Raw genomic sequence first — 22,515 nt, forward strand, 5'->3', positions numbered from 1 at the left:
GAAACTTCTGCAGATTGAGTGTTCAAATATTAATGACGTAGGTTGTATGCTTGCCGCCCAGGCTGCTGTGTATGCTGCTCCTGCTGCTGCTACATCACTCCAACAACCCCTAGCTGGTGCTTCTCGCCTCCCCGCCACCATGACTGCTGCGCTTTCTGCTCCTCACAACTACTGCCGCCCCCCCCCTCCCACCCCACTCCATGGGGGGGGTGCTGCACCTCACCTCTACCATGGCAGCCTTGCTGCCGCTGTCACGGCTTCTGCTCACCACCACCACCACCAACCACATCAACAGTGTTCCTGCTTCACACTGGTCCTGCACCCACCAACACCACTGCAGCATCAGTATGCACGACTGATGCTCCTCTGCCACTTCATGCTTCTTAACACCTGGCCTTCGTAGGCTGTGTCGACATCCTTGCTCCAACAACAACTTAATGTCCTACGTTTATGAGTAGAAAATTTATTTAACTTTAATTATTGGATTTGTATATACATTTCAAGAGGGGACGAATATGCAGCTTAGTAGTTGGGCTTTTATTGCCATATCTCTTTACCCTCTTCACCCCGCGGACGTAAAATATTTAAAAAGACAGTACAGTTGTCAGGTATTGACACCTGTCAGGTGTTAGGTCAAACAGGTATTGAAGCTGAGGGCGGGGGGGGGGGGTGATGTAGTCATGCTAGTAGAATGTGTAATTATAAATTATGCAAAACAAATTTCAGAATTAATATTACCTGGAGCCCGGGCCGAATTTCAGTGGGGTAACAACGATTTTCAAAACCCAAAGTTGAAATAAAATTCTTTTAGTTAAATTATGGGCCACGTTGTGTGTTTGTGTATATATATATATATATATATATATAATATATATATATAAAAGGATGTGTATTTGCAGCAACGTGTTGCTTGCTGCGTGGCGCGGGGCCCACGTGGTGGTGGTTGTTGTGGCGCGGGGCCCACGTGGTGGTGGTTGTTGTGGCGCGGGGCCCACGTGGTGGTGGTTGTTGTGGCGCGGGGCCCACGTGGTGGTGGTTGTGGCGCCGGAGCTATCAGGTAGTTGTTAGGGGTGGGGGGGGGGGGGGTGTAAAACAAAAATAATTCGTTGATTGACGGTTGAGAGGCGGTACCAAAGAGCTCAAGAGCTTCTTGCGGAGCTCAACCTCCGCAAGCACAACTAGGTGAATGCACTATCTTCTTCATGGTGTGGTTCATCTTTTCTGTTTTCATCCCACGAAGTTTGAGGAAATGTTTGCATTTTATTTTACTCCAAATATTAATACATATAGTACATAAGTATTTTTGTTTATTAGAATCTTCATATTTGCAATGATTTTAATTTACAAAAAGGAAGTTTGGAAATTCAACCGAATGAAAAAAACTAAAATTTTATAAGAATTGCTCACCAATGAGCGATGTGGCAGTGCCAAACAAATGATATAATCAATCAAATAATTATCAGGAAGATTATCCTGCATATCTCTCCAGAAATACTGCCCACTCGATTCTGTCCTTGCAGTTCCATTTACCTGACGAGACTATTCTTTTTGGAACCTGCACGGCCTTTCGTGTTGGCTCTATCGTCTTTAAACATGTGCTGTCGTATTTTGACTGAGGTGCCGAGTGGTGGTGGGGGTCCGAGGCTGTGTACCTTGGTAACAACTCTTCCAGCTTAAAGATAGACGTGTTTGAGGAGTGCAGTTCCCCTTCAAGGAAGACAGCTTATTACGTCAAGGTGGAATCATGCTTTCTCATAGTTTTTATTGGGTATTCTTATTGTTGCGTACTGGGGATTGGCTATCTGTTGCTCGCTATCAGAGCAGGTATCTTCTGATGGGTTTCTGAGTTCAGAACGCATCTTCTGAGTAGTTCCTCTCAGAGGGTTAGATATTTTAATCTGTATATGTGGAAACTGTTGCAACGTCTTATAATGAGGGGATTGAATTTGCCTGGCTGCTATTTTGTGGAGATTGATGTGGATGGGACGGTTGAAGGGGTTGGGGGGGTTGTCTGTTGGCCTTCTTGGTCTCAAACATGTTAGCCGCCTGTCTCTCTGAGAGTGTCTTTTACCCCGTTCTTCTCTTTACCCTCTACCATTGAACCCCCCATTAGCTGCTGATGGCCGTCTTAGGCCGCTGGCGTCAGTCCGCCTCTACGGGAAGCTTTGCTCCCAAGTCATTGATCTTGCTCCCACGCTCGTCTCCAGAGACGCTTTTAGTTAGGGTAACCAAGAGGGCTTTTGTATGTGGGGAGCTCCGACGGTGGGCTCAATCAGTGGTCCATCCCATTAAAATTGTGCCCGAGGGATGGAGGATCGAGAGGGTGGTGGGCAGAGGAAGGTGGCTTACTGTAAAATATCAAGGTTTTCCTTGTAATGCTTCCCTGGGGTTTCTCCCATTTGGAGTTGGGCTTATAGGAGGTGCAATCGGTCGTGTGTTAATAGGAAAAGGTGCGACCAATCCTGTTATTTTAAGAGGGTGGCTGGGATTTGTAGCTTCTCTCCAATCATAGTTGTTATTATTGTTATTATTATTATTATTATAAGGAAATAAAACTAATTAATACATTAATTCACATAAACACACATCTTGTGATGTCCAGTCTTGAGTAGGGATAATGATTCTGTAAAACCCTTCCCACAGTTCCCAGAAATCAAGGAATTTTCGGGTGTAGGTTACATCGATTTTTTTTAATACACCTGACGTTCATCTTTCCTTCACAGTCCATTCAAACACTACGGCGTTGTAGTAAGGTTCTCTAATAATATTAATAATAATAAGTTTCCAAGGAATAGGTTGAGCCGAAACATATTCCTTTGAACCTATTATTATAGGAAAAAATAGGTTCGAACCCTCATCACGGCGTTCACATTCTCATTGATTCATCACGATAGTGTGATTACTTACTCTGTAATATTAATAATAATAATGGTTCAGGGGAAGAGAGCTTTAGTTGTTACTGATTGGAACTTTTGTCCTGCTTCAATATTGACAACACAGGTGGTGTTAGTACGTAAGAGGTTAATGGGTCGGCCATTATCATCGGTCAGGTAACTTGTCTAACAAAAAAAAATCCAGGCTTAATAATATTTTGGTTTGTATTTCATTTAAAAGATTTCAATAAATTTTTACCTCCATTCTGAATCTGTCGAGAATGACACGAAGTTAATGAGTTAACGGTTGGATTGTTGGGGGGGGGGGAAGCATCGCGTGCTCCTGTACTCACCTAGTTGTGTTTGCGGGGGTTGAGCTCTGGCTCTTTGGTCCCGCCTCTCGACCGTTAATCAACAGGTGTACAGATTCCTGAGCCTATCGGGCTCTGTCATATCTACACTTGAAACCTGTGTGTGTGTGTGTGTGTGTGTGTGTGTGTGTGTGTGTGTGTGTGTGTGTGTGTGTGTGTGTGTGTGTTTTGGACGGGGTGGGCGTCGGTGTGTAGGGTGACGGGGAACACCAGACGGCTGATTCCTGGAGTGTTTGGCTGGTGCCGGGCTCCATATGGCGCACCTCGCCGACCACCTACCCGGAACTCTTCCACCTCCCACCCTCCCCTCCCAGGTGCCTCCAAGTGCCGCTCACACCGTTATTACTCCCTCCTAACCATCCCGCCTCCATCACCACCTCCCTTTCGGCTGCCACCACCACCACCAACCACCACACACTGCTTCCGCCTTCCTCTTCCACCAACGCTACCTGCCTTCCCCTGAAAAAATTAGCGCCTCTTGCTATACAATTTTCGTTCGCCCTCGGCCCTTTTCCAGCACCACCACTACCCCCAGCGCCCACTGCTTCTCTTCAACATTCCCTTTCCTCTGTTTCCTCTATTCCTCTGTGTCCCCTTTCCTCTGTACCTCACAGTACCTCCTTTACCTAGTCTGTCAGCTCTGGAAATTGTAATTATACAGTTCTCCTAAGTGTGACGAACTGAATTTTGAAACGTATTCCAAGTGGTTTTTAATATTGACATTAGCATAGTTTTTCTTTCCATTTTCCGTTTAGGAATTTATACACATTTTCTTGGCAATATCGTGGTGATGGTACACTCATTTTTGCATGTGGCTTGAGGGATAGATACTTCGTCTTTCAGTAGTTCGTGTACGAAATGTGCTTCACGACCCCACATTTTTATGCGTACACGTTCAATGTTGAAATCCTAGTATATTGAAGACCAGACCACACACTAGAATGTGAAGGGGCGACGACGTTTCGGTCCGTCCTGGACCATTCTCACAATCGACTCGAGAATGGTCCAGGACGGACCGAAACGTCGTCGTCCTTCACATTCTAGTGTGTGGTCTGATCATACTTTAGCCACGTTATTGTGACTCATCGCCTGTATCCTAGTATATTATTGTTCATTCGTTCAGTTTCATCAACTGAATCGAGTTGTTGATGGACATATTCAAGCATGGAATTGAAGTGAGCCGCATCAGCTGTTTGTCATACTGTATATAAAAGTGTTTGTTATTATATTGAGGTGTTGAGGTTATATTAATGGTGGAAGCAAATGTCGAGGTGTTATCGGAAGGTTGGAAGACAGACAAACACAAGACATTAGTAAGATCTTTTTCAGTGTCAGAGTAGTTAGTAAATGGAATGCACTAGGAAGTGATGTGGTGGAGGCTGACTCCATACATAGTTTCAAATGTAGATATAATAGAGCCCAGTAGGCTTAGGAATCTGTACACCAGTAGATAGATGGTTGAGAGGCGGGACCAAAGAGCCGAAGCTCAACTTTCCGCAAGGACAACTAGGTGAGTATGCATACTAGAGTACACAAGTCTCTCATGCTTCACTAAATGTCACTGACTTTGTCTAAATTATCATTTATTTTGAGCGTCATCCACCTGTTCAGAATAGTGAGCATTGAAATGTTTACCGACAAAGTTTCTGCTAACGACACTGTTAACGTGCGGTGCTGTTATTGTGACTTATGTAGTTATTGTACTTTTGTATTCACTGTTTCCCAATTATAAATGGACTAAATTTATGAAGTCTTTGATTGTAATGAATTATTTAGGTTGGAAAGGAAGGAGAAGGTATGAGGTGGTTACTTGGCGATGATTTCGGGTCTCAGTGTCCCCACGGCCCGGTCATCGACCAGGCCTACTTGTTACTGGGACTGATCAACCAAGCTGTTGGATGCGGCTAGCAGCCTGACGTATGAATAACAGCCTGGTTGATCAGGTATCCTTTGGAGCTGTTTATCAGGTTATCTCTTGAACACTGTGTGCGGGTGTGTGTGAGGCAATAGGACCTTAGCACAGGGTATAATGTAAGGTGGGAAGTGTGGGTGGTGGTGGTGATACGGGGAGAAGGGAGGCTAGAACGTGCCGCAAGCACACCTGGGTACCTGGCCGCCGCCACCAGCCCTTGCTTCAACGGGCAATAACCCGCCAGCCATGTGGAACAGGAGCGTGTGGTGAGCAGTGGTGTGGCCCCAGTGTTTGCGCTCCCCCCCCCCCCCCCCCAAGCATATTCACACACTGGTAGCCTTGTGAACTCTTAGTATAAATCGGCCGGACATCAAGCTGTTGCGCCGCCCTTCTCCTGAGCTGGAATTTTGGAATTTTATTAAGAGCACACAACGCTATTCACCGAGAAACAAAAATGATCTCGTCCAGGTTTTATTTACATGCTTATTCTTATGTACAAAATAGTAACGTTCTTGCATTTAAAGCTCTGGGGGACTGAGAAAGGAGTAATAACCATGATTAACAGCCCTGTAGGTAACACTTTATTTTGAGGAGGTTTGGAAGGTTACTCTGTAGGGGAAAATTCTTTAATAAGCGTTGTCAGTAGAAATGTTGATGGTGGGTCATCGCGGGTGTGTGAGCTCCGACGGTCTGAGGCCTGACGGCTGGTATTCGTCACATAGGGTTGGCCTGGCACGTGGGAACTTTCTCACGCGTAATGGAGGCGTCCAGGGAAGGAGGGGGGCCACCTCGCCATTATCAGCGCTGCCACCACACACCGTTCAGGAATTACCATCACGGTCTGTAATGTTGCTCGTACAAGCGTCTTTTTTTATCATACCACCATAGCCATCGTCGTTATGACGTGTTGGTCTTAACATTCCCACCGCTTTCTTTTTCGTCACTGCCAGTGCTCATCATTGTCTCTTATCACAGTGGTTACATGCCGTTCCTGTAACCCCTGCTGCTGTCGCTCCTGCAGCCACTGCCGTTCCTGTAACCCCTGCTGCTGTCGCTCCTGCAGCCACTGCCGTTCCTGTAACCCCTGCTGCTGTCGCTCCTGCAGCCACTGCCGTTCCTGTAACCCCTGCTGCTGTCGCTCCTGCAGCCACTGCCGTTCCTGTAACCCCTGCTGCTGTCGCTCCTGCAGCCACTGCCGTTCCTGTAACCCCTGCTGCTGTAGCTCCTGCAGCCACTGCCGTTCCTGTAACCCCTGCTGCTGTCGCTCCTGTAGCTACTGCCGTTCTTGTAGCCCCTGCTGCTGTGGGAAAACAGTAATCCCTAGTCTGTCACTGTTCTCGTTCTCAGGTACTCCCGTCAACGTTCCTGCTCCCGCCAATCTGGCATTCAGTGTCATTGCCGTCGCTGCCCTCACTATGAATGCCACCACCTACTATTATCTTTGATAGCTAACTCATTGTCGTTTCTGGTTACCTTCGTCTTCGCCAGCAGCATGTACAACACCGTACATTGGTCTTTACACTGCCTCTTATCACTGCACTATAAGTTCACTGTACCTGTATATCACTGCACTATACGTTTTCTCAGGTCGAATAATATAAGAAATCTAATGTAAAATGTGCGAGGAAGAGAGCCATAAGTGTGTAACAGCTCCAGCGGACCCCTCTAGCCTGTGGCCCCAAGTTGCTCTCTTAGATAATAATTAAAAATAGTTGTACTTGTTAATTTACCTTCACTCCAGCGCCCAGCTGTCAAACCTCCCCCTTTCCTTTCCCCCCCCTCACCTCCCCCCACTCCCAGCTCCCATTCCTTCCCCTCACCTATCCCTTCTGGCATAGTTTTCTCCCCCCAGTCCCTCGCTTTTCCCCTAGTCTGACCCGTCTCACTTTCCACGTATATGTATTTTGTTTACATTCGCGCTCTCTTGTCTCCTTCCCAGCTTGCTGTTTACTCTGTTGACAAAGTGTGTTGTTTAGGTTTCATATTCTGGGCACAATGGGTAGGTACGCAAGGAGTTGGGCCAGGGAGTGGGGCTTGTGTTTGCTGTTGACAACTGGGCAATACATTTTGGCAGTTGGTGGTCCCCTGCGGCCCGCGCTCTCTTGCTTTCCCTGTTGATTTATTTATCGATTTTTATTTTTATATATACAGTACATGAGTTCTTACGTTCTTGTAAAGCCACTAGCACGCACAGCGTTTCGGGCAGGTCACCTGATCGCTTGGTTCCTCTTTCCTTTTCCCAGTTTTTTTTGGTTCGAGTTTCCTCATGGCACTGTTAGTCACTACCACCACTGACCCCTACTTCTCCCCCCAACAACCAACACCCCCTCCCCCCCCCCCCTTCCTCCTCCCCACCACGGATGCCTCAGACACGCATACGGGGGGGAGGGGGGGCTGGTGTCCGTATGTACACAGTTGACGACCGTGGCCACAGGAGGGCACCCTGGTGGCGGCGTTGGTGTAATTGACCAATAATATAGCATTAAGTGTAGCGGGGAATGAGTGATCGCTCCTCCTCACCGACGTATTGGAAGACCATGAACCACAGTGGCCACTCGGAACGAGCGCTGACGAGGGCAGTAAAGGGGGGAAATTGGCCGAACTATTTGGTGGGTTGTGTTGATGTTGTGGCGGTGCGGGTTGTACCTGCCGGGGGTTATTCACTATCTATGTATTTACGTGTGTAGCTTAGCCTAGCATTTTAGAAGCACTACAATCACCTTCTGTGGTTGATTGTTCAATACTTGGTTGATGGGGTTCTGGGAGTTCTTCTACTCCCCAATAAATCCCTGAACTATATGTTTGACAAATCTCTCTCTCCATGGAGGACAAAAGAATGTATATCTGGTTAGATTGTAAATGTGTGGCCACGTCTGTGGTAGAAAATAATAATAATTAAAAAAAAACTGTTACCCCGGACCGCGGGGCTTGTCAATGTTGTAGAAAGATGATCATTACTACTATGGCTTAGAAAAATAATTTAGTTGTCAAAATAGGCTGGACAACATATTTTTGTTAAAATATTTGTCCAGTAATTTTTACATGATCTCATATAAGGTAGATGAAAAACATTATATATATATATATATATATATATATATATATATATATATATATATATATATATATATATATATGTATGTCGTACCTAGTAGCCAGAACTCACTTCTCAGCCTACTATGCAAGGCCCGATTTGCCTAATAAGCCTAGTTTTCATGAATTAATGTTTTTTCGACTACCTAACCTACCTAACCTAACCTAACCTAACGTTTTCGGCTACCAAACCTAACCTAACCTATAAAGATAGGTTAGGTTAGGTTAGGTAGGGTTGGTTAGGTTCGGTCATATATTTACGTTAATTTTAACTCCAATAAAAAAAAATTGACCTCATACATAATGAAATGGGTAGTTTTATCATTTCATAAGAAAAAAATTAGAGAAAATATATTAATTCAGTAAAACTTGGCTTATTAGGCAAATTGGGCCATGCATAGTAGGCTGAGAAGTGAGTTCTGGCTACTAGGTACGACATATATATATATATATATATATATATATATATATATATATATATATATATATATATATATATATATATATATATATGAGAGTCAGACCACGAAGAAAGAATTGAAACAGGAATTTCCTTAAGTACTTTCGTATTTAATAATAGATCTTTAGAAGGATGTAATGCGAAAGTGTAATGGTGTATATGCAACACAACCTCCAATAATAACAACACCCACAGTAACTATGTGGACAAAAATGGATTATTGGATCCCAAAATATTCGTTTTGTATTACTGAATGATCGAAAATGGCACGCGACACAATTGAAAAGTAACTAAGGTACCTAAACTGTCCAATGCTATCTTAGGCCTAATATAGTTGGTATATGTACTATGTTAGGCCTAAGGACGTTTAAGATTGGCATTTGGTAATTTTTTTAAATCTATGAAACTAATAGTACAAAGTGTTAGTATTGTTGGCTAGCCAATACTCTGTCGTCCCAGGAGAGCGTCCACACTGCGGGGCTTTAAATTTCCCTAAAATACCACAATTTTTACGCCGTGGTAGATAAAAAAAAATGGCGTGCGTTCAGTAGGAGGAGAGGTGGTGGTGGTGTGGAGGCAGGCACTCTCTCTCTCCCCTTCTTCTCTGGCTTTTTCTACCATCTAATGGTGTCTTCCTCCATATATTTTCTCACGCCTTCTCGGCGTCTTCTCTTCCTATTCCCAGTCCCCTCTTTTGTTCCTGCTTGCCTCTTTTTTTCACTGTCTGCTCGATTCCTTTCTTCTCCCAAACTTTTTTTTTTTTTACCCCATTCCCCTCCATTCTCTTAGTTTTATATATATATTTTCATGTGTTTTATGTATTGTCTTCCCTCAGTGTCATGTACGCTGCATTTATGAGGTGAACGTGAAGTGTAATTCACCCTGCATGTCGGCTTATTTCATTCTCCAGTCATTTTGGGCTTCAGTTCAGCGTTTATCTTATCTATTGGCCCCGCACTCTCTCCCTCCCTCCCTGCTCCATTTACCTTTCCGTTTTCCTGTGTACTCAGTCTTGCGTACACTGCGGGCTTCTTTACTCTCTGCTCGTCCTCCACTTTTCTCCGTCCACCACCTTGTGACGCCATCAGTGTCTCCTTTTTCTCTTTAAACAAACAACTTCATCCCTCTGTCCTTTTTTTTAATTTAAAGCCAAGTTGACGGATAAGAAGTACAACCGCAGCTCAAGTTGTAGAAGTATGGAATGTGTTGTTTTATAGGTTGTTTTCGTTTGCCAGGAGGTGGCTGAGTGTTCTCGTGTATTTCAACACGTGTGGATGTGCGCAGACGGATGTTTTGACAAATTGACATGTATGCATTGATACCTTTGTGTACGTTTTGCTGAGCGTCTGATTGTATTTTTGGGTAGTGTTTTCTGCACGATTTTTGTATATATGGTAGGTGTACTTATTTACATTAGTACACCACCCCCCCTAGTATGTACTGGGGGGGGCCATGGCGGCCCTTGAGTTAATTCATGCAATTGGGTCTTCTTAACATTTTAATCATATTTCACATCCTCTTGGCTTACTGTTCTAGTACTTGGGGAGGGAGCATGGGGTGGAGAACAAAACATGTACATAAGCAACGGGGTTGTATATCTGAATATTCCCAAGCAATCATCTGGGGGACATCCATATACTGTGTGTTGAAATCCACGAAGAACCATACACTCCTTAGCCACCCCCCAACACGCCGTCACGTCAATTGTGCTATAATAACACACCATATTACACATTTCTGCAACTTTAACTCGTACCACTCCACCGTCTTTAGTCTCACAAGAACATTAGTGTGTACTAGTGTGCAGTGTAGTCGAGAGGCCGGGCTCGGGGAGTAGAACAACTCCCGATTTTGGGGCTACCCTGAGAACCTGTTTCTTCACTGGTCGTAATTCCTCTTTCGTTCATTGGAGAACGTACAGTATGTACGTTCTCCAGACATAGGCAGACGTGTTCGAACGTCATCAAGAGTGAGTCGCGTGTAGTTTTTATTCATAAATAAGGGGTTTGGCGGGTGCATGGAATGGACTTTAGCCTTTGTTTATGAGGACGGGCTGTTATCTATGGGATAGGTGGTGATCTTACCTCTCAGAGGGAAGCCCTGTAGTTCTATGGAGCCTTAATAATGGCGGTCTTGTTTACATTAATTAAATAGTTTTTGAGCTCTGAAACACTACGAGGTTGCAGGCGATGAGTCACAAACGTGGCTGAAGTATGTTGACCAGACCACACACTAGAAGTTGAAGGGACGACGACGTTTCGGTCCGTCCTGGACCATTCTCCAACTCGAATATTCGACTTGAGAATGGTCCAGGACGGACCGAAACGTCGTCGTCCCTTCAATGTCTAGTGTGTGGTCTGGTCAACTACGAGGCTGTTTATAGCAATAATGACCGACACGAGGCTTGAAAGATGTAAATGTTTCGCAAGTGTACGCGTAAATGTTTGGTGAACCTTGAAGTATACGAATTTTTAAAAATCAGTTTCATCTATCGAGGGCGTTACTAATTTAAATAAATATATAATCGTAATTTTGTGAGAGGATGATTTACAATACCGATCACAACGTGAAATCTCCGCTAATAAATTTGTTTGAAATATACATGGACATCCTTGCTTCTGGGAGCGTGGTCTTGTGTGTGTCACCCCAGGCTACACCTAGCACATGAACATCTGCCTGTGGCGTGGTTTCCTATTTTGACTGTCCTTCCTGACCTGTAATGTTTGCAATTTGTATTGTCAAATATGGGGCGTGAATTTTCCTACGTATGTAGTAAACACTGTTCAGTATAGGAGGGCATTTGATGAAAGGTGTAAAGGTGATTTGTGTTTGCTTTCCAGGTAGCTGGGAGGAATGTTGTTGTGGGCTCTGCACTCCCTACCAGCGTGTGGCCGGTGTTGGACTCGGTATTCCAATACTTTTTAGTTACCGGGAGTAAAGAATGTGACACTTTTCATGCGTGTGTGCACGTGTAAGCTACGGTTGCATTGTCGAAAGCATAAGATAGACCTGTGTGTGAATGAGTCGGGTGTAAATAGGAGCCGCCTCGCATGTGCCAATAGCCATTCTGTAGTTTCCTGTATTCTTATGTTATTAGAAGGGCGCGCCAGTATGTGTGTGTGTTAATAAGTACACCTACCTAGTTATATAAGGTATGGGGGCCGATGGCTGACTAGACAGCACGCTGGACACGTGATCCTGTGGTCCCTGGGTTTGATGCCCAGCGCCGGCGAGAAACAATGGGCAGAGTTTCTTTCACGCTGATACGCCGTGTTACCTAGCAGTAAATAGGTACCTGGGAGTTAGTCAGCTGTCACGGGCTGCCTCCGGGTGTGTGTGTGTGGGGGGGGGGGGAGGGGAGGGGAGAACAAAGAAAAAAAAGTAGTTAGTAAACAGTTGATTGACAGTTGAGAGGCGGGCCGGAAGAGCAGAGCTCAACCCCCCCCGCAAGCACAACTAGGTTAATATATACATTTGTGACGCGAATTCTCGAGGAAATATTTACTGTAGTCAACAGTGAACTGTGTCTTGTAGTTGTGGTTGTCCCACTTAATCCCTTGGCGTGGGGTTATTGGGTACTAAATACTTCCAGACGAGTAATTGCCGAGTTTGTCGAAGCGCTGTGTATGGCGTGGTGGGCCGGGAGGCACCCATCCACATAGCTGGGACGCACAAAATTGGGAGACACATTGTTGGGAGTAACAAATTGTGGCAGGGAAGCCTATCGCTGGGACACACAAGCTTAGTTTTATACCTAGGCGCGTTAGTAAGAGGAATGCTATTATTGCACCGGACACTTGTGGGTGTCACGCAAAAGAATGGACACGACAGTTCTCACTCACGCATACAAATAATGTTTGTTTTCTTTCGAAAATTGATGTCATTGAAGTTACTGCTCTATTAGAGGGGTGTAGAAGTGAGGATACAGGGGGGGGGGGTACATTTTAGATACGTACTCACATAATTGTGGTTGCGGGGGGTTGAGCTCTGGCTCTTTGGTCCCGCCTCTTCAACAGTTGATCAACCGATGTACAGGTTCCTGAGCCTACTGGGCTCTTATCATATCTATATGCAGGCGATGAGTCACAATAACGTGGCTGAAGTATGTTGACCAGACCACACACTAGAAGTTGAAGGGACGACGACGTTTCGGTCCGTCCTGGACCATTCTCAAGTCGATGAGACTTGAGATCTTATCATATCTACATTTGAAACTGTGTATGGAGTCAGCCTCCACCACATCACTGCTTAATGCATTCCACCTGTGGGTTGCTGCCCTTGTGGGATACAAGCTCACACAACGGCTTTAACCACCGAGCAGCTGCCAGGTTCTTTATACTACAGTGTTGTGAATAACACACACGGAAATAATTAACCTGGACGCTAATCCAATTAAATGCAACATTTGCCATACAGAAACAAGAGTGATTTGTTGAATTCTATGTTCGAGGATGGTAGCATTGTGTATTAGGTTTATTAGTCAATGAACCTGTACATTTTATTTTTTAGTATTTGGCATTTGAATTCAGACAATGCAGTATTGGTCAGCATTGATTTAACAGTAAAATATTAGACGATTTGAAAGTTTTAAAGTAAGACAAATTAAGTGCAGTTTTAAGGTGCATTGTGGTGGGTTACCCTTAACTGTAACTGCTACAAATGTTCCCAATCCTGAATCCAATGGAGATAATCTCGGTAGTGTCGATTGCAAGTGTTACCTTAGCCAGATTTGCAATATATGTAATCGTTAACTTTATTTACAAGTGGTTACATGTATTTGATTTACATTTGTATATAGAAATTTACCACATTTTCCATCAGCATAACCCCTTGTAGTTTAAACGTGGTCGCCCTCTGTGGACAATATTTCTTGAATCAAATTTGCCAAATTAAATGTGTGTGTGGGGTCTTCTGTTGAATAATTAAGCTAATTAAGTTCAAGCCTTCTGGACTAATCAGTAGATATAGAATATTATACCTAAAATGCCTGTCTTTCCAAGCACTTGAAACTCATGGTTCCCTTCCCTTCCTCCCGTTCTCTCTTTGTTTACAAGTTGTGATTGTTGCCGGCAGCCATATTGTCTTGATGTCCTTCGAGAAGCAATGTTGTGTTGTAAGGCCGGAATATTGTAAGGTGCTGCAGCTACCAAGTTTACAAGCTGTTACCAGATTTCCTCCAACCAACCTACACAGGGGGGGGGGGGGTAACAAAAAGGAGGCCTGGTCAAGGACCGGGCCGCGGGGACGCTAAGCCCCGAAATCATCTCAAGAAGATAACCTAGCTAATGGCTCTTGTCCTCGACGCTCAATGTGGCAGACTTGAGGAGATAGGCTTCCTTACCTTTACATTTTCCTTTCGCTGATTCCAAGGATCAATGCCCCCGCGGCCCGGTCTCTGACCAGGCCTCCTGGTTGGTGGTCTGTTTGACGCAATAGGTCGCAGCCTAAACACTTGTACTGTACTGCCTTCCTCTCTCTCCTTAATTAAACATCCAATATATTATTTCCCGCAAAGTATTTAAGATAATTACTTAAGAGTAAGAATATAAAATGTAATGAAGTTATAAATGTCATACGCTTGTTAAGATGTCTACTCGATTGCAAATATTACCTGCCTCTCATTGACCATAGGCCTACTGCAGTGTGCTCTTTGATCCGAGACTGTTAATCAGGAGAGACTAATCGACTTGAGAATGGTCCAGGACGGACCGAAACGTCGTCGTCCCTTCACCTTCTAGTGTGTGGTCTGGTCAACATTAGCCACGTTATTGTGACTCCTCGCCTGCAGAGACTAATGGTGTGCGCACACAGGAGAACGCGCATCTTCACCAAGACACTGTGACTGGAGGGATGCCTGAAGGGCAGTCATGTCATGCACTAACGAGCCAACTTCAGGTCTCATTAGTTGCTGTAACTTGAAATTATCGCAAGAGGGCTTGGGGCCGCCCCCTCTCTCGTTAAACTGTCTTGGCATCGGAGGCTCTGTTGTGTAGCCGTTAAGCGGCCGGAGATGACCTAGTCGAGCTGGGAACTGTGCGTCTTGTGGTAGGTGGGGGGCTGTAAACTTCAGTAGTGTTGGCACTAGTGCGGAGAGAAAGCCAAGTCTTCAAAAAGAGTTGATGTATGCTGTCATGAGCCAGGGAGAAGTGAGGGTGGTGGTGGTTAAGCGGGGAGCCTTATCCGGTGTGAATGTCTTGGTAATAAGTTCACGCACATGGAGTCCCAAGCATCATAAATACCAACATTGTGTTGAGTGTGTGTTTTGACTTTGTCTTTAGGCCTCTGAGCGTCCCCTTCCAACATATAATCCGCCTCCCATTTTCGCTTCACCCTCCCATCTCTCTTATCACTCTTTCCACCAAGACTCCCCCTTGTCCCTTGTCACGTGACCACCCGTGGGAGACCAACGATGCTTTGTTCGGATTAGATTTAGTGTCAGCTGGGAATAATGACCGGGATGGGGGCTCTGGTATTGAGTATGACGATCGTCATTGTAAATCTCTTGGTCATCAAATACGAGAAATGTCGCTGGGAAAATAGTAAAGAGCCTTTGAGAGGCAACTTGATCATAAACCAGGCAGGCAACGGTTAACTTTAGGTTGCATTTATAAATGAACAGGCTGATTCTGATGCAATTTGCAGGCTGGAGCTCTTGTGTGCTTAGTTGACTCGATTTTCTTTGTCTACACGGTAAAACTTGCTCCAAATGCAAGCCAGTCGGGGAGTGGGTAACTGATTGTTACAACCAGCCGGGGAGTGGGTAACTGATTGTTACAACCAGTCGGGGATTGGGTAACATTGTTACAACCAGTCGGGGATTGGGTAACTGATTGTTACAACCAGCCGGGGAGTGGGTAACTGATTGTTACAACCAGTCGGGGATTGGGTAACATTGTTACAACCAGTCGGGGATTGGGTAACTGATTGTTACAAGCAGACTGACGTTGTTGCTGACTTAGCATTTTGCCTTGTAAGCCATCTGCTGGTTGTAGTCTACTAAGTTGCTGATCTACTAAGTTGGAGATAGGCTTGGAACCTTGTAGAGCATGTACCTTGTACATAATTATAAGGCTGCTGCCATCTTTCCTATGGGGAAGACTAATAGAGACTATGAGTCATCTTCCACAATTCTTTATCTTATCCAGGAGTTTGGAGGTTTTCAGATTGCGATACATACTCAAGGTGTGAGTAATTTTTTTAATGCAAAATGTTTTCCAACCACTGATGTTGAGCCTTCATACTGTGGTGTCTTGATGCTTGCTTGCTTGCTAGGTTCAGCATATGGTTCTTCATGATCCATTTTATAATCAAATTTACGCCAAAGATATCCATTGTACTGACACAAGTTTCATCCACTCAATCGTCAGTCTGTTTTCCTCAACTAATAGGTAGCATTTTTTGTTATTGTACCCCAACGTTATAAATGCAACCTATTAAGCTCACAGTAACGGCTCACAGATAATAAAGTTTTCTGTGCATCAGACTCGGTAGGTTAAGTGAGTTGCTTGGGCTCGCACGTTTCCGGTTTGACTGAAACGGTTTAATATTTTTTTACGGAGTGTCAAACCAAGAGCACGGGCTCCGTCCTTATGTTTGTCCAGGTAACTGTCATTATTTCCAGTTACCAGGTGTCATTTTTCCTTGCATATATTGCAACGGTGTGAAAGTTTAATCCCTCTCCACCCATCTTCCTCATAACCTTTACCTCATAACTCATTCTAGCCATGCCTTCCTCTTGAAGTTATCTTAGAGTTGATTTCGGGGCTTTTTTTTAGTGTCCCCGCGGCCCGGTCCTTGACCAAGCCTCCGCCCCCCAGGAAGTAGCCCGTGACAGCTGACTAACTCCCAGGTACCTATTTGCTGCTAGGTAACAGGGGGTATAGGGTGAAAGAAACTCTGCCCATCGTTTCTCGTTGGCGCCCAGGATCGAACCCAGGACCAGTGTGCTGTCCGCTCGGCCGACCAGCTCCTCCGCCTTGTTGTTTCAGATTTAGCTACTCGGAACGAAGTGTCTATGTAGCACGGGCTATGGTGAGCCCATAACGGTCCACCTTATCATCTTACCAGCCAGTCATCTTGTACAATTCCAAAACGGTGGTAGTTAATGGGGTACCTGGAGGGTCCAGGGTAGACTGGTTGGGAGGGGCTGTGGAGTGGGTAGTAGTGAGAGGGGGGGGGGGGTAGGGAGGTGCTGGTGAGGGAAGGAGAGACGCTGGGTGAGGGGCAGTACTTGCCTACGTGCACTTGTTCAACCTTCAGAGTTCCCGTGTTTATCTCTCAGAATGTTTGGTAACATGTTTATTGCTTGTGATGTGTGTCTGTGTATGTATTAACACGATGTTCTGAACGGGGTGAGAATAGCTTGAGCTACCTCATCCCTTTGTGTCTATTTTACCTCAATAAACTTGTTTCAATTTCTGAGTTCCCGAGCTGTGTATGTTATCTACCTCCACTTCTTTAACCTCCTTATTACATTTCACTTTTACTACTCGAACTCTTGCCCATTTGGGTACTCTGTTTTCACCTGTGTTTGTGCTGTTAATTCCAAAAGTCTGTCTTTTTTTTCCCCCTTGTTTGTTTCCCTAAGAAGTGGTGATCATTTGAGCGTACCAAATAACGTGGCTTTAATTACCTTGTTACTGTGATTTTATACGTGGGTTATGTCACAACATAATCTTCCTCTCATCTATCGTCGATGTATGAAATATAAATTGGAGGTCAGTTTATTAATTGACACCTCATTCGCCCTCTCCCTAACCTGGCAGCTGTAACCAGCTTAACAGTGTTGTTGTATTTTGACTGTCCTGTTTTCCAACTTCCCTTCTGCTGTCAACACCGCCAGTTTGGTCCTGTGCCCTCTCTGGCTCTCAACTCTCCCAAGTATTCCAACTTTCTCATGCCATTCCTTTTCCATTCCATGCCTCTAGCCTCGCAAAATTTCATCACTCCGCATTGCAATTCGCTTTTCACATCCTCTGCCCTTTCATTAGCCTTTTCCCTCTCGCCCCTCACCCCGTCAATTTTCCCAAGAGTGGACTGTAGGGGGATACGGGCTGCGTGTTGTTTATATAGCTAATCTTAACATTTTGCCTTTGGTGAGAGTCTGCTGCTCCCGGCCATTCTCGGTCGGGATCTCTCCTAACAGCTACTTGATCGACGGCGCACAGATCACTGGATCATTCAGCTACTTTATTGTGTTCAGTGTTCTTCATGTTCTTCAGACTCGGGTCGCAACCTATTATTGATAGTTTAGTTCATTCGTTATGCAGTCCATTTTGTTAGTGGCAGCGGGAAGGCGTTACAGATGCACCAATTATGCCCTGGAACTGATTCATCATGTTATACTTGTATAAAAATATATATAAATACTTTAGAGATTGTTTACTAGGTCGCTGCTAGAGTTTAAGACAAGAAATCAGATATAGGGTACTAATGCGGAAAAGCATTAATAGCCGTAGCATTAATGCGCCTAGCAGTGGTTACACCCAGAAGTCTGCTGACCTCATTGCTCCACCTGCTGATGTAGAGCTGACTTAATGTAAACTGTCAGCAGAACTATTCACACACACAGCGCCATTATACAATTGAATGCGAAAAAAGGTAGCTGAATTTAGTTGCTCCATCAATGGTGTATTAAGAAATGAGTGAGTAGCTTCATTCATAATGTTGTACTACCAGAATCCTAACAAAGTCTCCGAAGCTTATTCACTGCAGGTAATGTATGCACATGACTGTAAAGTTGCTCCCAGTTGGGTGGTTGGGTAAGTAACTGTGTGACTGACACAGATACAAACTGTCTTGTATTGAGACTGTTGTGGGCCACTTTTTGAATGATTCAAAAAAGACTATTGATGTGTGTGTGCGCGCGTATTACAACAAAATGTGTAACTAGCTTCACAAAATTAGTTACTTGCTTAGAACTACAGGGTTCAGTTCCTGAACTCATACTGCCTCTATAACCCTTTCCACTACCTCCCACAGGAATAGGTATGGGGTGCATAATAAATGACTTGACTTAAAACATTAATGACTAATAGTAATACTGGACAGTAGTAACGATGCTAATACCCTGTGCTAGTAGTTTATTTTACAATTAAAAATGTATGTATATGTCTTTTATCAAATTGAATGAATCTTTATTCATAATTTCGTAAGAAGCGGCCAAAAAAATAAGGGTTTAAAAGAACACTGACTCGTTGTCCACGGCGGTCGAGGTCTGGGGAGTGTGGCTTTCCTCGTGGCCTGGTCGACGGGCGACCCTGGACCTCGTAGTGTATCTTTCACTGAAGGACCCTTTTCAAGCTGTCGTGAGTGTAGAGTGACGACCTTGTGGTCCTTGAGGTTGTCGGCTCAGGTTATGAAAGGCGCACAGTTCTTGAGTTGGTGATAGTCGTCTCACATTAGTCTGGCCGATGAAGATGCGTCTCTCCTGTAAGCGTATCAAGAAAATGATAGTGTGCGTGCGTGCGCCCGCACCTAAATGTGCTAGGTCGAGAGCTAATTCTCACTACCCGGCCGACCAAGTTGTGGTTGTTGGGATTGTGGGGCTGGGTAGGAAGCTGGTGCTTCCCTTGAAGGAAGCTGGTGCTTCCCTAGACTGCACCAGCTATCGCAGCTGGTGTAGTCTTGGGTGCCAGGTTGAGACGAGCCAGCCAGTCAGGATTAGCCAAGTTTGTCTCCTAGTCTCCGCATGAGCAACTTGGCTGGAATAGAGTGGCGCAGAAACCAAACATTACGTTCATCGGGTGTTCCTTAAGTTTAAATCTGTTGTCGAGCCTTAATTCTCGAAGGCAAATTCATCCCATTCATCTATTTCGAGGGTATTGACCTGTCATCTGCGTGGAGTATGGCATCAAGTAGACGGGTAAATGTGGAGAGGGAGAATTGTTGACGGTGAGAGACTGAGTTTGGACAAGTTGGATGGGTGGCTGCTGGCGGTGCCTGACTGGTCTGCCCCCTTGGCTTCCTCCACTCCCAGCCCCCTTTGTCCAGATCTTCCTGCCTCGTATTTGGTCCCTGCTCCTCCACCGCCAGATGCACCACCCAGCCAACCCACTCACTTGTTATCCCCCTACACCATCCATCCCCCCCCCCCTCACATACTTTATGTACCGTCTTTATCGTGGCTGCTCTTAACGTTGTTCTCTGTCTCCCACTTTCATTTGGACTTATGAGAGCGCGCACATTTAAGACCAGTCCCTCGAGTCATTTTTTTAGTCGTAGGGAATGGAAGGAATTATCAGGGGGGAAAGTTCCAGGCCATTGCCACTATTTAGCACTTGGAATGGTGCCCAACCACTTAGACGGTCGGGGATTGAACGCCGACCTGTACGAAGCGAGACCGTCGCTCTACCGTTCAGCCCAAGTGGTTGCGTTTTCCAGTCGTAGACTATTTTGAAATGTTTCTGGAAATTCATTGTATTAAAGTGCGTGCAGAAACTTTATGCAACGAAGAGCATTAGGTGACAAAAGTGAAAGACCGTGTAAGTTACCCGAGGGAGAAATAGGCCAAGTAGCCGTCACAGACACCAATCACACGACACTAATACTTTCCCCGCCGTCCAGATTCTCTCTGTCAATCACACGAAAACACTAGCTTTCTTAAAGAAGCCACGAGGTCTGAGCACATTGTCATTGGCAATGTGCGCTCAGTTTTGCAAGTTTTGCGAGACGCTTGCTGATCCTGACAGACCTGAACGTACGAATGTGAGAATATGGTAAATGGCAGGAGGCTCATGATTGATTGATTAAGATTAAGCCAACTAGGAGGTGGCACGGGCATGAATAGCCCGTAAGAGTTGCTCATGTGAGCCTGTTCCTAATTATATCCGCCCAAACTTACTTATAAAGGTCTAATCTATGCTTGAAAGAATCCAGTGATCCCACGTGTATTATGTTACCCGGTAATTTGTTCCATAATTCGACGGCCGTTTCCAAATCAGTATTTACTCAGGTCTTTCCTGAATCTGAACTTGCCCAATTTATATCCATTCTCGTGTTATATTTTGAGGTGATATTTTAAACTTTATTTATATCCCCATTCATCTATTTTGTACTTCAATTTAATTTTTTTTAATTTTGCCCCGAGGGGCGAGTTTATTGGGCATTCTTTCAATCTTGTCACCCCAGTTGACAGATCAATTTCAGTGTATTCTAGTCTTAACAACACGCAAGTTCTGAGTATGTAGCTAAACCATTATTGTAACCAAACTTACATGACGGGTATTGATGAAGAGAACATATAGACGGAAAATTTTAACTGCCATTAATCTTTCATAAGAGCTAGCAAATCTTGAACCGTTATCCTATTAGCCTTGTGGATGTGACGTGTCTGAAATCTTGAAAGATATTCCAAACCAGCTTAGTCACTAAATATGATTTTCGAAACGCTATGCGTACTAGTGGCTTTAGGTATTGTATGTACTAAATCTTTAAATGCATTATGTATGTAACTCAATGGATGCACCTTTACCTAAATAATCTGAATCTGGATCTTGAGGTACCATCTTTATGCACTCAATAAGACATTAAACAAGACACTACCTCAGGTACAAATATAGTGTCTTATGTAGTGATGTTTCTTTTCAACGGCTGTTCTTGTGTTCCTGAAATTCAGGTTAATTATTCCCCCATGTTACACATTTCTCTCAGTCTCTCATTCACCAATCTTTCCTCATTCATAAGGAGAAACATCTCTCCTCATCGTGGTTTGGTACAAAAGAACAGCTGTGTAAAAGAAACGTCATTAATTCAGGTACAAACATAACTTTTATTTAGTCAGACATTTAACGATTCTTATAATTAGTGGAAAACCATCTGATTCTTTTAAAGTTAATGCTTCATTATTGTTAAAACTTGTAGGAACTGAGCTAGGTGCGATCTTAATCTCACCCTCTAGCATGCTGACATGTAATGTGTGTTCAATAATACACATTAGAACACTCAACAGCCACGAGACCATTACACAACATGTTTAAGATTACCCTTGTTTGCATCTCTTGTTTAGTGGTTAACGGGTTTAGTAATAAACATGTTAATAAAAGGTACTATACGTTTTTAGTGAACTATGATGAAGATACAATACAGTCTCGCCACTCTTCTCTCTCACGAAAACTTTGGCAGTTTCTCCTAATATTGTCCCTTTTTTCCTTCATCTTAACTTGTGTTTATGGTGTTGGCTTGACGCTGTGGTAAAGAAGCTTGCTAGGAGCTTTTGAGTTATCGTGGTGTTACGTGGCTTTCAAGACGGTGCTAGGCGTTGGAGGAGACTGGTAGTAGCAGCATTGAAATTGGTCGAGGCGGTGTTGAGGTTGGCGGAGGCTGTGGCGAAATTGGCGTAGTTGGCATTGGGTTTGGCCACGTGACGCGTGTTTACTCTGGTGGCGGGAGAGACCAGGAGGTGGTCTCTACCGGGGAGAGGTCTCTCCGGAGGAGGACCAGAACCGTGTTGGGTGTATCGCCCGTGAGAGGGGATGAGGAAACCCCTCTTCGTTAGGGGAATGGGCAAGATCCGCAGGAAACGAGGGGTTTGGCTTGGCAGGAGGATAAATGAGGAGAGATTGTGAGAGATGTGTAACGTGGGGGAAGATAATGCTCTCGTGGTAGTTGTGGGAAGGAAAAGGAGGCGCTCTGTGGCGGGATTATGGTTCGGGCGGAATGAAAGCTCTGCGGAGGAGTGCTGTGGTGTGAATGAAGATTGAGGGAGAGTCGAGGAAAGGGCAGGACGAGAGGACGGAGGGGAATAGCATGGTCCTGTAAGGTGTGGTTGTTGTACGTAATCCAGGTTGGGTGTAGGGGCCATGTGCC

General features: G+C 44.7%; 1 protein-coding gene across 19 annotated transcripts in view; it reads left to right on the plus strand.

Moving 5' to 3' along the window:
* heph (polypyrimidine tract-binding protein 1 heph) overlaps positions 1-22,515 on the plus strand; it is a 378,342-nt gene that overhangs the window by 131,333 nt on the left and 224,494 nt on the right. The window lies entirely within an intron of this gene.

This window comes from Procambarus clarkii, chromosome 23 (genome assembly GCF_040958095.1).
Source record: "Procambarus clarkii isolate CNS0578487 chromosome 23, FALCON_Pclarkii_2.0, whole genome shotgun sequence".
Taxonomy (NCBI): Eukaryota; Metazoa; Arthropoda; class Malacostraca; order Decapoda; family Cambaridae; genus Procambarus; species Procambarus clarkii.